Source organism: Malaclemys terrapin, chromosome 1, assembly GCF_027887155.1.
Source record: "Malaclemys terrapin pileata isolate rMalTer1 chromosome 1, rMalTer1.hap1, whole genome shotgun sequence".
Lineage (NCBI taxonomy): Eukaryota > Metazoa > Chordata > Testudines > Emydidae > Malaclemys > Malaclemys terrapin.
In genome coordinates this window covers 55,012,886-55,028,685 of record NC_071505.1, presented here as the reverse complement: position 1 = coordinate 55,028,685, position 15,800 = coordinate 55,012,886, and the positions used below count along the sequence as shown (strand labels likewise).

Genomic DNA, 15,800 nt, shown 5'->3' with positions numbered 1-15,800 from the left:
GCTCCTTCCCCTGCTCCCCCTCCCCTGCTGCCGAGCGCGCTGCTCTGCAGCACTCTGTTCTGAGCAGCACGGTAACGGGGCCAGGGGGTCGGAGAAGGGGCTGGGAGGTTCTGGAGGGGGCAGTCAAGAGACAGGGAGCAGGGTTGGATGGGTCGGGAGTTCGGGGGGGCTTTCTGGGGGTTGGGGGTGTAAGGTTTTGGGCAGTCAGGGTACAGGTAGGGGGTAGGGTCCTAGGGGGGCAGTTAGGGTGGGGGGGTGTCTCAGGAAGGGGGGCAGTTAGGGGACAAGGAGGCTTAGGTAGGGGGTGGGGTTCTGGAGGGCAGTTAGGAGCAGGGGTCCTAGGAGGGGGCAGTCAGGGGGCAGGGAGCAGAGGGGTTTAGATGGGTCGGGAGTTCTGGGAGGGGAGGCTGTCAGGGGGTGGGGAGTGGTTGGATGGGGCGTGGGAGTCCCTGGTGTCTGTCTGGGGGTGGGGGTGTGGATAAGGGTTGGGGCAGTCGGGACAGGTAGGGGGTAGGGTCCTAGGGGGCCAGTTAGGATGAGGGGAAGGTCTCAGGAGGGGGCAGTCAAGGGACAGGTAGGGGATAGGGTCCTAGGGGGCCAATTAGGATGGGGGGAAGGTCTCAGGAGGGGGCAGTCAGGGGACAAGGAGTGGGAGGGAGGGTTGGGGGTTCTGAGGGAGGCGGGGAGTAGAAGGGGCAGGGGCGGGGCTAGGACAGGACGGGGGCGAGGCTAGGGCGGGGCTCCTCCCATCCTCTTTTTTGATTGTTGAAATATGGTAACCCTAAGATAGTGCTCATCAGTAGAGGGAGCTAAAATCTAAGGTCTGGTCTACACTGGGGTGGGGATCGATCTAAGTTACGCAACTTCATCTATGTGAATAATGTAGCTGAAGTCCCGACGTACTTAGATCTACTCACTGTGGTGTCTTCACTGCAGTGAGTCGACTGCTGATGCTCCTCCGTCGACTCCACCTGCGCCTCTCGCTCCGGTGGAATACCAGGGTCGACGGAAGAGCACTCGGCGATCGATTTATCACGTCTATCGACCCCCGCTGGATCAATCGCTGCCTGTAGATCCAGCGGGTAATGTAGACAAGCCCTAAGAGTCCTGTGAAAGTAAAGTAAAACTATAGGTACGGTGCCGATGGCTTATTGTAGTCTAAAATTTAGCTGGTTTTAGTCACTAATGTAAACTATATCTCTTCTTCCAGAGGAGGGGGGCAATGTATGTGTATAGAAATAGATATGAATTCAAACAGATGTTCATGGACATTTTCTGACCTGATCCAGAGAAATTAACACTTAAGACCTAGATCCTGAGCTATGCTCTATGCACATCAGGGGGAATGAGGTGCAAAGGTGCCTTAAAACCACTTTTTTTCACCCTATTTACCTTGGATCTGGGTTATCTAGCTGTCATGCCACTCCCTGGTATAAACTAGAACAGCCTCAGGGCTGCTTATAGTCTCAAAAGGCTATTCTACATTAGGACATAGGGCTGTCCCAGCTACATTCTTTCTGTTTGCTATGCCGCCTGCACTGGCAATGTAGGATAGCATGTGACCACTCAATACCATCCAAAGATTACTCTAGTTGGAGGGGAATCCTCAAGTAGCCAGCAATACTGCCTTATCACAGGGCAGGTTCTGGCTTTAAAGAGACACCAAGTCACAACTGACTGGCTTCATTATTTGTGGAGGAAGGCCTTGCTTTCTTCTAAAGTTTCAGATATTGGCCACTGCCAGGAGGAGAATATTAGATATGAACTGTCTTTTACAGTATAAAAGCCCTGTGTAAAAATCTGTCCTATCTGTTTGCAGCTTTTTATTATTTGTTTGTTTATATATTTATTTTCCTTGAAGTATGTCATAATTGGCACCGTAAATTTCAATGCTAGGCGGGGCAAGTAACTGAAAGGGAAAATGTTTTAATTTCTTCTACCTCAGGAGTGTCATTGGATGTCTCTGAAAGGAACCCTGTCCGTTCTTCTTGATCCAGAATTTTGGTGACTGATGTTAGACATAAGGCCATGTCTACACTCGAGAAAGTGTCTCCTGTCAAAAAACGGCAACACATTTTAACTCTTGATATTAAACTCAACTTAGCACCAAGTGCAGAAAAGGACAAGTCCTATTCAAAAGTGCATTGGTTGGTTGTGAATCTCCCCAGAGTTAACCATGACCAACTAACGCTTCTCACTAAAGTCACTGCCTATACCAAGGGCTAAATCATGTTAAATATTGATAGTTAAAATGTGCTAGTCAACACATTAGGTAACATGATGCATTTTCCCCAAGTAGACAAGCTATGAAAGGAGAGGAAATGGGGAGAAGAGGAGTGTGTCCTATAACAGTTTGTAGAAACTTTAAGAAGAGGTGGGTAAATGGAAACTCTGATTTCACAGCATTCCCTTCGCTTTTTTTGGAGTACTCTATATGTCATATGGCATTAAAGGGGAGTAGGCATTTATGAGATAGCTAAACTTTTATACAATTTTCTGTCATCAAATACTAGAAAAGAGACTCTCAGTGTTTTGTCTGCATCTCTAAAAGACAGGTTTGAATGATCCATCTGGCAATTTCAAGCTTTCATTTAGCAGAAAACTACTGTGAACTGTTTAAATAAAGACATCAGGTGTATGTTTGTGTTAATATTTTTAACATTGAGCTCTAATTACTGGGCCTATAATGAGCAGACTTAAGCTTTCTGTGAGACTCTTTGATTTACTTCATTCTAGAGTATAGGTGCTATAAGCAACATCTCTTTTCTTTTCTTTTTGCATTAAGATACAAGGAGCTCATACTAGATTACTGGTCTCTTCTCATTTGCTCCTTATCTGGGAGACATGACAGCTGTGTATTTGTCCAGACACATGTAATTTTGCCGGAGTTAAAATTATACGCATTAAAAATGAACCATTACTTTTAGATTTCTTTTAACTTTTGTGCATATATATAATTTGTAGCTTAGTATAATTCCATTTTAAACCTTTGCCATCTGCATGATTGTTCTCTTGCATTACATCAGGCTACAGGAACAGGTTTAATTAGATAATTAAGGCTATAGTAAATATTTCCTGTGGAACATTTTAATTACAAATAAAAATCTAAAATAGAGTATCTAGTGCTGAAGGAGCAGGCTTATTCTAAGCTTTTACTGCCATTTATTCTGGTGTAACTTGGTAAATGTTTCCATATGAAACCCTAAGGAGCAGGATTTATTTAATTGCATGCACCCACCCACTGGAATGGCTCCCTTAAAGGTAACCTGTAAAGGATTTTAAAATTTGAGATTGAGCCCTCTTGCTTTTTTATGAGGTATAAAGAATACCTTGAAGAATACCCATGATTGGGAGGTTTACGTGTTTTACCGAAAAATTGTTTCTTGCCTTAGATATCAGGAATGTCAAGTCTTGTTTTCCTTGGTTTTGCTGGAGTACTGGCTAGATGTCTCACAGGATGTGTATTCTGTGCCTTGACGCCTCAGCTGAAGGAGTGGATTGGTGAATCTTTAATAACGATGTTTTTCCCTAAAACATTAATCACTGTAATGTAATAGGTGTTAAATATTTTGAAAAAAGGAGCTTACTAACAATCTCTTTCCCCTCTGACAGGTTTCAGAGTGGTAGCCTTGTTAGTCTGTATCATCAAAAACAACGGGAAGTCCTTGTGGCACCTTAGAGACTAACAAATTTATTTGGGCATAAGCTTTCGTGGGCTAGAACCCACGCTTATGCCCAAATAAATTTGTTAGTCTCTAAGGTGCCACAAGGACTCCTCATTATTTTTTCCCTCTGAGGTGCTCAGTGAGTTTCACTTTCTTGACTAGAGCTGTTTGGGGGTGGAGGGGGGGGGCAGTAAATGCTTCCCCCTCCCCGTGGAAAATTTTGACAAACTAGTTTTGTTTTTGTCAAAATTTTCTATGGAAAATGTTGACTTCTTGAAATAGCAAAACCTGACAAATTTTCAGCTGAAAATTGAACTTTTCAGTTCTTGGGCATTCCGTTTTTCAACAGTTATCAAGATTTTCTTCAGAAAGCCAACACTTTTTCACAAAAATTTTTGTAGTCGAAAAGCCAATTTTCCATCAGTTTTAATGCAAAATTTTCAACCATCCTTACTCTTGACTATTAAGTTATCAACGTCACCTCACTATTTCTGCGATCATCATAGAGTCCTCCAGGGCAGGCAAAAATCTGAATTTCTAATGTGAAAAAAGCCTACTATGAATAATTTAAAAGGACAAACTTTCTTTTCTTTTGAAGTACATCTTTAAAAAAATCTGGCATATCGCTGGAGTACCATTTATTTTTTTTGTTAGTCTCTAAGGTGCCACAAGTACTCCTGTTCTTTTTAAGACAGAGGTTCTGAGTATTGACTTTCAGTCTAACAAGGTGATAATCAGGATTTTTCAGTAAGTGTAGTGTCTGGGTGGGAGACCAGAAGTATGGAAAACCAAGCATCTACAAAAACTGAACAGCCATTCATGTTAGCTGAGATACTGCTTTGAGGACACTCCCTTTAGAAAAGGAGACTTGATTATCTTTTATCAAGCCTCTTCATGCAAAGTGATATGTGACTAACTCACACAAGTTAACAGACATTTAGGGCCTAATCCTGCAAATCTTTATCTGCCTTATGGGTTGTCTACATTTGAAAGTTATTTTAGATTAACTTGACTTTTGGGGGGATAAACTGCCTTAAGTCTGCACAAGCTTTTAAAAAATGATTTGGCATCTCATTACGCATTAATCAATCCACTTTGGAAGTGGAGTAACTCAAATTTGGAATGAGTTATTCTGCAATAAAAGGTAGGTGTGGACACATCCTCATTTCAGGTTAACTATTCCTTTCACTGCTATCCCACATGGCATTGCTGCACACCTAGGTTAGCCTGTCTGTCTGTCTGGGTGGGTGCCCTCTATTGCTTTGGGTCATATTGACTAGATATTACCTCCCTGTTTAAATGCTGGCATGCAGCCATGTGTGCTTCTTTGTGATGCCCCCTAGTGGTAAATTCACACACTTGCAGCAACATACAGATTATAGCAGCCATTCCCTATGTTTCCACATGGTCCTGTGATGAGGTCCTGGACTTCCTTCGCTCAACCTCCTCTAAACAGCACTGACTGTTAGTCTATGGCAGTGGTTCTCAACCAGTGGTATGCATGGTCTTCCAGGGGGTACATCAACTTGTCTAGATATTTGCCTAGTTTTACAACAGGCTAGATAAAAAACACTAGTGAAGTTAGTACAAACTAAAATGTCAAACAGACAATTATTTGTTTATACTTCTCTATATACTATACACTGAAATGTAAGTACAATATTTATATTCCAGTTGATTTATTTTATAATTATATGGTAAAAATGAAAATGTAAGCAATTTTTCAGTAATAGTGTGCTGTGACACTTTTGTATTTTTATGTCTGATTTTGTAAGCAAGTAGTTTTTAAGTGAGGTGAAAGTTGGTGTACGCAAGACAGATCAGTCTCCTGAAAGGAGTACAGTACTGGTCTAAGGTGACAGGCTGCTATGAGGAGCTCTCCTCCCAATCCCACCCACCAAGTAATCAGTCCACTCCTGACACCTAGCTCTCTCCCAGCACTGCCAGTGCCTACTCCCAGCCAGTTCCACTGGCATCTTCCCACTGGCGCCGTTAGACACATTAATGGATATCCATGGTTTACTTTCTACTGAACAGGCTATATTTCACTAGTTCTAGAGACAAACAGCACCATTCTCCTAGCAAAGGGTTGGCTGAGATCAGCAACTCTATTAAGAACAGCTGGCCGAACAGAAACTAGGAAAGGCTGAGGTAAAAGCAGTGAGGAGAGAAGGAAGCCCTTCAAAGAACTTGCCACCTCTGTAAGATCACACCCCATTGGGAGCATCTGCCCTCAGATCCTTCCTAGCCCATAGCTTAAGTGGGCAGCTGTGTCCCTCACTGTTTCTGGGTACCCCAATAACTATGGCTGTGAAAAATGGTCTTTTTTAAAATGTAAAGCTGGCAGGAAGACTGCCCCACATCCCATTAAACATGGACTCAGCCATGGGGACCCATGCATTTGTGGCCTCCACCAGGATTATTGTAGTTCTCTCTATCTTAGAATTGTGTCTGCTGACTCTAGAGCTACAGCTGGTAAGGAACATAGCAGCTCGTCTGTTCAGCACAGGTTGCCAAGAGTTCATTGTCCCATTCTGTTCACTGACTCCACTTTGAATCACACTCTAGGTTTCAGTCCCCCTCTAAGCCCTTTAGAGGACTAGCCCAGGTTACTTGGGGCAGCCCCTCCTCCTATACGTGGTCACAACCCATCAGGACAGTCACATTCCATAGGAAGGATAGAACAGTCAACATCCAGTGAAACTTTTATATGCAGGAGAGTGACTGGACCATATCTATCTCCCCTTGTAAGTATGCTCACACTTCTTATCAAACTGTCTGTACTGGGCTATCTTGATTATCACTTCAAAAGTTTTTTTTCTCTTAATTAATTGGCCTCTCAGAGTTGGTAAGACAACTCCCACCTGTTTATGCTCTCTGTATGTGTGTGTATATATATCTCCTCAATATATGTTCCATTCTATATGCATCCGAAGAAGTGGGCTGTAGTCCACGAAAGCTTATGCTCTAATAAATTTGTTAGTCTCTAAGGTGCCACAAGTACTCCTGTTCTTCTTTTTGTGGACCATATACCTGAAACATACTGTCCCAGAATAGATCAGAATGACTATGAACTTCCATGACTTCAAAGCAAAATGCAAAATCCATATCTTTAACTTCCCATCATAACACTGCTAAAGACCCCAAAGCATTTTCCCTGGGAAAAGAGGTCTTACATGTACACAGGCATTTTGAGGTGCTTAGATAAGCAGGTGATTGACAGTATATAGGACCCTAGATGAATGCATAATAACCCAAAATAAAGAAGTTTGAGGAGACGGGAGCTGCTCTGGGTCAGTAATATGTCAGTTTCTTAAAATTAGAAATGTAGTACATCAACTTCTGACTGTAATGAAATGATATTTCTGACTTGCTTCATAATTACCTAAAATGCTTTCTCAAAATATTTGGTTAATTAAATAGTCAGTCTTGTTTGTTAAAATATAGTACTTTACTCTTTTTTTTTTTTTTTTTAAGGCATAGTAGCAAGTATCTGTAAGGAGAAATTATAGACTAATTTGACTAGTGCAAAATCTTAGTTTGGATAAATTCTTGATTTCTTGATTTTTTTTCTAGTGAAACACATTATGGTTAAAATGCAATGCTTGATGGTGTCAGGGAAAGGCATCTAGATAAGAATTACTGAGATCTTATCTAAGCTTTTAAAAGTCTGACAACATGACATTATCAAGTTTCAGTTTATGTATGGGATGTGGGAGTGGCATTAGATTAGTTCTTCCACATGAGCTAAAATCACACATGTATCTTATCCCAGGCACCTAGTTTTATGGAGGGTCAACAATGTTGGAAGGTCACTATACTAGATATGATGATGAAGAGCCCTATATAGGACTCTTTCTATAATTCACATTTCAACTAACGCTCATTGCTCTGGAACATACGTAATATTTACTGTTAAAGTAGCTAAGCCTAAAATATTTATAGTAACACAAAGCTTGCTTTTTTCTTCAGGAGCCCACTAAAATTATTAGATCCCTTAGGATCAAGTTTATGTAACATATCCACTTAGAAATAACACTTTGCTAATTCCTTGCTTAAAAAATAATTCTAATTGCTAATGGAAGGAGAAGGGGAATTGTCCAACCATTATAGCAGTAAAACCCTGCTTGGCACAGTCTTAATACTTCCTATGGCAGAGTGCCACATTAGCTCTACTTTCTCCATCATCCAATGTGGCCAAGGCACAAACACAACATGAGTTACATGACTTCAGTCTTGTAAAAGAAAGTCTTTTTTCTATTTGCAGAGTGTACGTTACACTTGGAACAACATACATTTACAGTGCACAGAGCTTTCTCATGTATACAGATTGCCTTTGATTTTTATGAATCAGTAATTTGTTTTGAGTGGACTAAAGACATTGGCCAAATTTTTCAAAAGTGGATGTCAGGTCTAGTCTACACACTTTTTTGCTGGTATAACTGTCAGGGACGTGACTTTCTTAATGGATATAGTTATACTGGTACAATCCGAGAGTGGACACTGTTATATTTCTATAAAGGTGCCTTATACCACTATATCTTATTCTACTTCCCATAGTGAATAACTATACCAATATAAGCACCTTTATACCAATATAGCTGCATCTGAACCACTTTGACTATACCGTTATTGTTAAAGGGGTACAGTGCAGAGTAGATGGGCTCAGGTGACTGAATAAGTGGCCTGATTTTCAAAAGTACTTTAAAAGTCCTGCTTTAAATACCAAGTATTAGTTGGACTCCTGTGCTTCGTGATAGATGAGCAGTAGCTCTGAAAGCTAGGAGACCAAAATATTTCTCAGTACTTAGTGGAAACTTGCTCATTGTCCACTGGAAAACATTTATTATGAATTCCAGTAACAACTAGAGTCCTACACATAGTAAGAGTCCCTGCCCAAGAAATCTTACAAATGAAATAGGCAAGACAGCGAGTGTGTGGGAGAAAGGAAGATTGTCTCCATTTTGCAGACTGAGTGGCCTACAATCAGTAGGAATTCTGTGGTAGTGCTGGGAATTGAACCCAGATCCCCTGAGTTCCAATCCAATGATTTAACCAAAATACCATCTTTTCTCAATAGGAGTGATAGGGAGTGAGAAGAGTGCCATTTTTTAGAGGTTACCAATGAACTTATTTAAAATGTCTCCCTCTTGCCTCTTATTAATCCTGATGTTTTTTCTGCTTTCCTGTGGAAAATGGGTGACTTAGTTTAACTGTTGGGAATTTTCATCACCCTAGAATAAAAGAGAGGAGAGAGAAGGTACTAATGATCTACAGATAATCTGAGGTGATGTTAAGAACTCAGGGAGCTATTCTATATATTTTACCTAATTTGAAGAATAAATTGAGAGATAGTCCAGTAGAGAGCTTGAACAACAAGGAGTCTGGTGGCACCTTAAAGACTAACAGATTTATTTGGGCATAAGCTTTCGTGAGTAAAAACCTCACTTCTTCGGATGCATAGAGTGAAAGTTACAGATGCAGGCATTATATACTGACACATGGAGAGCAGGGAGTTACTTCACAAGTGGAGAACCAGTGTTGACAGAGCCAATTCAATCAGGGTGGATGTAGTCCACTCCCAATAATAGATGAGGAGGTGTCAATTCCAGGAGAGGAAAAGCTGCTTCTGTAGTGAGCCAGCCACTCCCAGTCCCTATTCAAGCCCAGATTAATGGTGTTGAATTTGCAAATCTGTTAGTCTTTAAGGTGCCACCAGACTCCTTGTTGTTTTTGTAGATACAGACTAACACGGCTACCCCCTGATACTAGAGCTTGAGTTATAAGTCAGAAACCAAAGGCCTGGCCTTAAGAAAAAAGGTGTGCTGTTAACTTGAGTTAGCTAACACAAGGTAAAAGGAACAGGAGTACTTGTGGCACCTTAGAGACTAACAAATTTATTTGAGCATAAGCTTTCGTTGGCTACAGCCCACTTCATCTACACATCCAATGAAGTGGGCTGTAGCCCACGAAAGCTTATGCTCAAATAAATTTGTTAATCTCTAAGGTGCCACAAGTACTCCTGTTCTTTTTGCAGATACAGACTAACACGGCTGCTACAAGGTAAAAGCTTAGTTAAGACCGGGCAGTTTTCAGTTTTCACACAAGTTAGCAAATTGAGTACAAAGACTATAGGGGAGCCTTGGGCTTATTTTGCCCTGTAAACTTGTGTGAAAACTACAGATTGCCTTTGTCTTCATTAGGTACCTCATATTCGCTAACTCTGCGTAAGAACACCTAAGGAGAGTTGTTTTAACTAGCTTCACTTATTGTTGAAACAGGTCAAAAATGGGGATGTGTGTATACGTGAGGGGTTGCAAAATCTGTCCCTTTTTAATAGGAAAAAATTTGAAATTCAAAATGTTTCAACCAGCTCTGACTATATTCAGTGCTAGACTGTAACCGAGCGCGGGTCATGGGGACATGCACCTGCCCCAGTCCCTTGAAAACTGGGATTTGTAATCCCACAGGGCACATGACTAGAAGTAAGCATGTGACCTACAGGAAACCATATACAAGACTTCTGCCTATGGTAGCTGGACTATGCTCTCGGGGAAGCATCTGACAGAGGGCTCTTCATGTGGGCCTAGGGTTGCCAGGTATATGATTTTCAGCCGGGACACCCAGTTGAAAAGGGACACTGGCAGCTCTGGTCAGCACTGCTGACCGACCAGGCCATTAAAAGTTTGGTTGGTGGCGCAGTGGGGCTGGTAGGCTCCCTGCCCGGCTCCACGCAGCTCCTGGAATGTGGCTGTCATATCCCTCTGGCTCCTAGCCCACTGCCACCACCCCGAGTGCTGGCTCTGCCGCTCCCATTGGCCAGGAACTGCGGCCAGTGGGAGCTGTGGGTGGGGGCAGGGTGCAGAGCCCCCTGGCTACCCCGCTGCCTAGGAACTGGTGGGATGGAGTGAGGTAGGGTCGGGGCTCGGGGAAGGGGCGGGGCAAGGGTGTTCAGTTTTCTGCAATTAGCAAGTTGGCAACCCTATGTGGGCCAGGGAGAATAGCCTGGGAGAGAGACCAAGGACTAAGGAAGTGCTAGTGAGGGTATCCCCATAGTAGCCAGGTAGAAAGCTGGATTACAGGGCCCAGAGGAAGCTGCTTTGCAGTCTCTGGAAAGAGAGCTACAGAGAACCTTGAAGAACTAAGGGATAAGCGAGTACTTGAGCCAAGCAGAGGACTGACATTACAGATCATGGAGGGAACTGTGAGACCCTGCCTCAAGGGGGAAGGGAGAGAAAAATAAGCCAAAGGGGCGTAGAGGATTTGACAGCATGGATAAAACTAAATTATTTAAATCCGCAATCAGGAAACCTTGATTTTAATCCATCTGTTTTACTCATGTTTCGCATTTGTCCTTGTAGTTATTTCCCAAAAGAAGGGTTGATTCTCATTGTTGGTAACTCTTAAAACATGTTGATTTGCAACTAAATAGAGCTTTTGCACTAAATTTGGTGCTTCTTTTTGCTAACGAGGGAGATGCACTATATCTACACATGCTTATTAGAGCAATTGTAAAACTGAATTTGCATTTATTCTGATTCTTAAGTTTTACATTTTGATTATGTTAGAAAATGGTGAATGATACATTTCTTTACTAGGGGATGATTAAGTAACTTGTGATTGGTGTCAAGCCATATTTGTGTATGCTGGATACATAAGGAAAAAAAAGTTTATTGAAAAGTTAATCAAAACATGTTTTGCATTTAAAACTAACTGATTTATTAAACAAAGGAAGTATTATCTGTAGTTAATGAAGGGAACTCGTCACCACATCCTTTAGTAGTTTTTCTTCATAAACTGGAAAGGGAAAACAAGCTTTCCTGCTTTTTCAGCTCTGTCTTAACTAGTCATTGAACTTGAAGTAGCTAAATAAACTAAAAACAAAGAAAATACTTTCTTTGCACCCGCAGTGGAGGCTAAATGTTGTCAAAAGTTGGTTGAGCCAACTCTCATGATTTTGTCATGAGTCTCATGATAATTCTTGTTTCCTTAAAGCCAAGCCCCAGCTCCTGGAGTCAGGTGGATATGTGATGATTTCAGCCTTCATTCTTAAAGAAAAAGTAAGTTTCTAGTCCTCATGGCTGTGGAGAAAGTTTCCCAGTGCACCCTAAAGGCTCAAAAAGCAGAAGGCAAATAAAAAGAACACCAAATCTAGTATTTTTACATAATCTCATTATTTTAAAGACCATCTCATCATTTTTGGTGAGCCGGTCTCATGATTTTTGAACATTTGGGATTGGCAATACTGAGCATTTCAACAAACTCTGGTTCCAGGTGCTTAGCCAGTGACTCCCACCAGTTCAGTGGTTTCTGATGCTTCAAAACTTGGCATCAAACATATACTGTTCAATAGTATTTGATGTATTTAATTTAAATGATTTTAATAGAATGTAATAAGTTTAGGCCTTAACATAGACTGTCAATTTCAAATTTAAATAGATTTTTTAAAATTGTATTGCATATAAATTTAAAAAATTTGTTTTTATATGTTTAATCCACCCTACTATTTGAATTTCCTGCTGCCCAACAGGAGGGCTTGTTTACTGTGTGTCTAACAAATGGACTCAAGTGGGGGCAGGGGCAATATTGCTCAAATTATATGCACATTCCCACATACATCAGAGAGCTAAAAAGGGGAAACTCAGGCTTGGGTGACTGGGTGCTGGGATGTAGTAAGCTGACCATGTTACATAGACTAATATATCTAATAGGAAGAGTTAGGGGGAAATTAAATCTCATCTACTATGATGCATGGAGGTGGACTCTAGATGATTTACAATGTCTCTTCCAACCCAGATGATCTTATGATGGTTAAGAAGAATGGCCATTTGGTCAACACTAACTGGATACTTTTTACTCATCTAGTAAGCCAGTAAATAAATTCTTATCTGTCACTTTAATCATCAAATGGTAGTCCTGGTTCTTTCCTTGCTCCTGGGGCCAGGTAAAGTGAATCAGGGCTGGACTGTTACAGCTTGTCTCCACTACAGGGGAGATCAGTGCTGCTGCCATTGATGTGAAGACCCACTAAATCGATGGCAGAGCACTCTCTGGTCGACCCTGGTACTCCAGCTCTCTGAGAAGAGTAAAGGAAGTCGATCGGAGAGCGTCCCCCATCGTCACAGCGCAGTGAAGACACTGGGGTAAGTCAACTTTAAGCTACGTACTTATTCACGTAGCAGGAGTAGTGTAACTTAGGTCAACGTAGCCCAGTAGTGAAGACAAGCCCTTAGCAACTGTTCATCTGTAAATCTGCTCACCTAAGTGTCAAATCCAGGAACCTTTTGCCTCACATTCTGGTTTTCCACTTTGCCTTTTATCAGTGCCTGATCCTGAAAATTCTCATTAGTAGTACTGCTTACTCACTTGAATACTTCCACTGAAGTCTGGAGTTGCAGGAAGGGAACGGAAAGTGTTACTTTTGGCTTGTCTACACTACCGCGCGTGGTCGATCTAAGATATGCAACTTCAGCTATGTGAATAGCATAGCTGAAGTCGAGGTACTTAGATCTACTTACTGCGGTGTCTTCTCTGCAGTAAGTCGACAGCTCACACTTTCCGTTGACTCTGCTTGCGCTCCTCGTTCTGGTGGAGTTGATGGGAGAGCGCTCAGCGGTTGATTTATCGCATCTACTAGACACGATAAATCAACCCCTGGTGGATTGATCACTGCCCGCCGATCCGGCGGGTAGTTTAGACAAGCCCTCTGTGTCCATCTACCAACCAAACTCTACCCTCTTGAAATGTCAATCACAGTAGATTAGTAGCTCTTCATATAATATGACAGTCTTGCTCCTTTCTTACTTGAGTTTTGAACAGGAGTGAAATAGTTAAGTGTTCCAGTGTACAAGATCATCACTGGGCATCCCAGTTTAATCCTCTGACAAGATGAACAGGTATAGTTCAGACCTCAAAGCAATAGTTTCAGAATGTCAGCAATTCACTGACATCACTGCACCAATTACACTCAGGTCACATTGTGGAGATTTCTTTGCAAGCAAAATAGCCTTTTAAATAAAGATTGAGATTCTGGAGCACACGGTGACAGTTCAGGGGACTAGAGGATATACTGTAGGTTCCCCTTCTCCATCCTACCCCATAACGGTCCTAATTGTAGTAAATAGGATTACTCATGTTAGTAAGGGTTTCTCTGTTAAAGTTTGAAAGATCAAGCTCTAGTTAGTTGGGGTGACTACAGACAACCAATAGGATGTCAGGTAGCATCTCTCTTTTAAAAAACTAAATATTGTACCTAAAACTCAATAGAAGTAATTATTTGTTTGGGTGCATTCAGTCTGACAGAGTTTCTGTGACTTTGACTTTCAGTGCCCTTCATTTTTCTGCTTAAAAGGGTTGTTCTGACCTCTGCATGATGAAAGCCCGTTGGAAATTGATGGCACAGAAAGCTTGAAAGATGCAAAGCATTTGGAGTGTCTCAATCCTGTTTAATTGTGCCATTGTCATGCCAGTTGGGACTCAACACTTTTCTTTTGCAATTGAAAGGATCAGCAGAACGAACTGATAAGCACTGGTATCCTGGTGTGAAACTGACCCTTTGAACTATGAAGAATAGCTTCAGATAAGCAAGTAATGGAATTTTTATCATGTCTTACTTCTTGTTGTAGCATTTTAGAGTTAGCAATTCAAGCTTGTAAGAATCAGAATCATACACTTCCCCACCCTTACAAAGAGCAGAGAGAAAATAGTTGCAATGTAATTTGAATAACAAACTTGTACTGATTAAGGGCCCAAACCAGTGAGATGAGCATCCGGACTCCTATGGAAATCAATAGGAGTTGAGGATGTTCTGTACCTTGTAGGATCAGGTTGTTGGTATCACAACAGATAGAGATGAAGGGCATTACAAAAAAGGCTTGTGCAGACAAGATACTTTGTATACAGTTATTTTCACTCCAGAGGTATGGATTCTCTTTTACATCAGTAAAATCTCTCAAATTCTAAAGCGATTTGTCTAATACAAGCAATAAAGTGTCTGATTTCCATAACACAATCAGAAGTCCACCATTGAAGCCCAAAGGAGGGGATAGAATAATATTTGATATTTTTCTGAGAACATCAGCTCCTGGATTCCTGATTATGCGAGAATTTCAGCTTTCATTTAAAAGAAAAAAAATTCTAGTCCTTAAGGTTATGAAAGAAAAGTTTGAAAAGGTGACCTGAGAATAACTTAAAAGCTCAAAAGGTACATAAAAAAAAATCCCAATCTCATGATTTTTGAGGATTGGAGGTTGGCAGTACGGTACTACTGGGGTCTGGTCTGCACTATAGATCTAGATCGGTAAAACTACGTAGCTCGGTGTGAAAAATCCACACCCCTGAGCAACTTAGTTATACCAACCTAACCCCCCTTGTGGACAGTGCTATGGTGGCTGGAGAGCTTCTCCTGCCAATATAGCTGCCGCCTCTCGGGGAGGTGGATTAACTACACCGACAGGAGAGCTCTCTCCCATTGCCTTAAGAACATAAGAACGGCCGTCCTGGGTCAGACCAAAGGTCCATCCAGCCCAGTATCCTGTCTACCGACAGTGACCAATGCCAGGTGTCCCAAAGGGAGTGAACCTAACCGGTAATGATCAAGTGATCTCTCTCCTGCTGTCCATCTCCACCCTCTGACAAACAGAGGCTAGGGACACCATTCCTTACCCATCTTGGCTAATAGCCATTAATGGACTTAACCTCCATGAATTTATCTAGTTCTCTTTTAAACCCTGTTCTAGTCCTAGCCTTCACAACCTCCTCAGGCAAGGAGTTCCACAGGTTGACTGTGTGCTGTGTGAAGAAGAAGTTCCTTTTATTTGTTTTAAATCTGCTGCCCATTGATTTCATTTGGTGGCCCCTATTTCTTATATTATGGGAACAAGTACATAACTTTTCCTTATTCACTTTCTCCACACTACTCATGATTTTATATACCTCTATCATATCCCCCCCTTAATCTCCTTTTTTCCAAGCTGAAAAGTCCTAGCCTCTTTAACCTCTCCTCATATGGGACCCATTCCAAACCCCTAATAATTTTAGTTGACCTTCTCTGAACCTTTTCTAATGCCAGTATATCTTTTTTGAGATGAGATGACCACATCTGTATGCAGTATTCAAGATGTCGGCGTACCATGG

At 41.6% G+C, this 15,800-nt stretch overlaps 1 protein-coding gene across 3 annotated transcripts in view; it reads left to right on the top strand.

Moving 5' to 3' along the window:
• Positions 1 to 15,800, top strand: part of PRICKLE1 (prickle planar cell polarity protein 1) — a 113,277-nt gene that overhangs the window by 42,997 nt on the left and 54,480 nt on the right. Inside the window, exon 3 of one of the 3 annotated variants that reach the window (XM_054024608.1) lies at positions 12,656 to 12,808. The exons of the other annotated variants lie outside the window; for them this stretch is intronic. The gene's annotated coding sequence lies outside the window, so the exon portion shown is untranslated. The remainder of the gene's footprint in view (positions 1 to 12,655; positions 12,809 to 15,800) is intronic. 3 annotated transcript variants of the gene reach the window in all.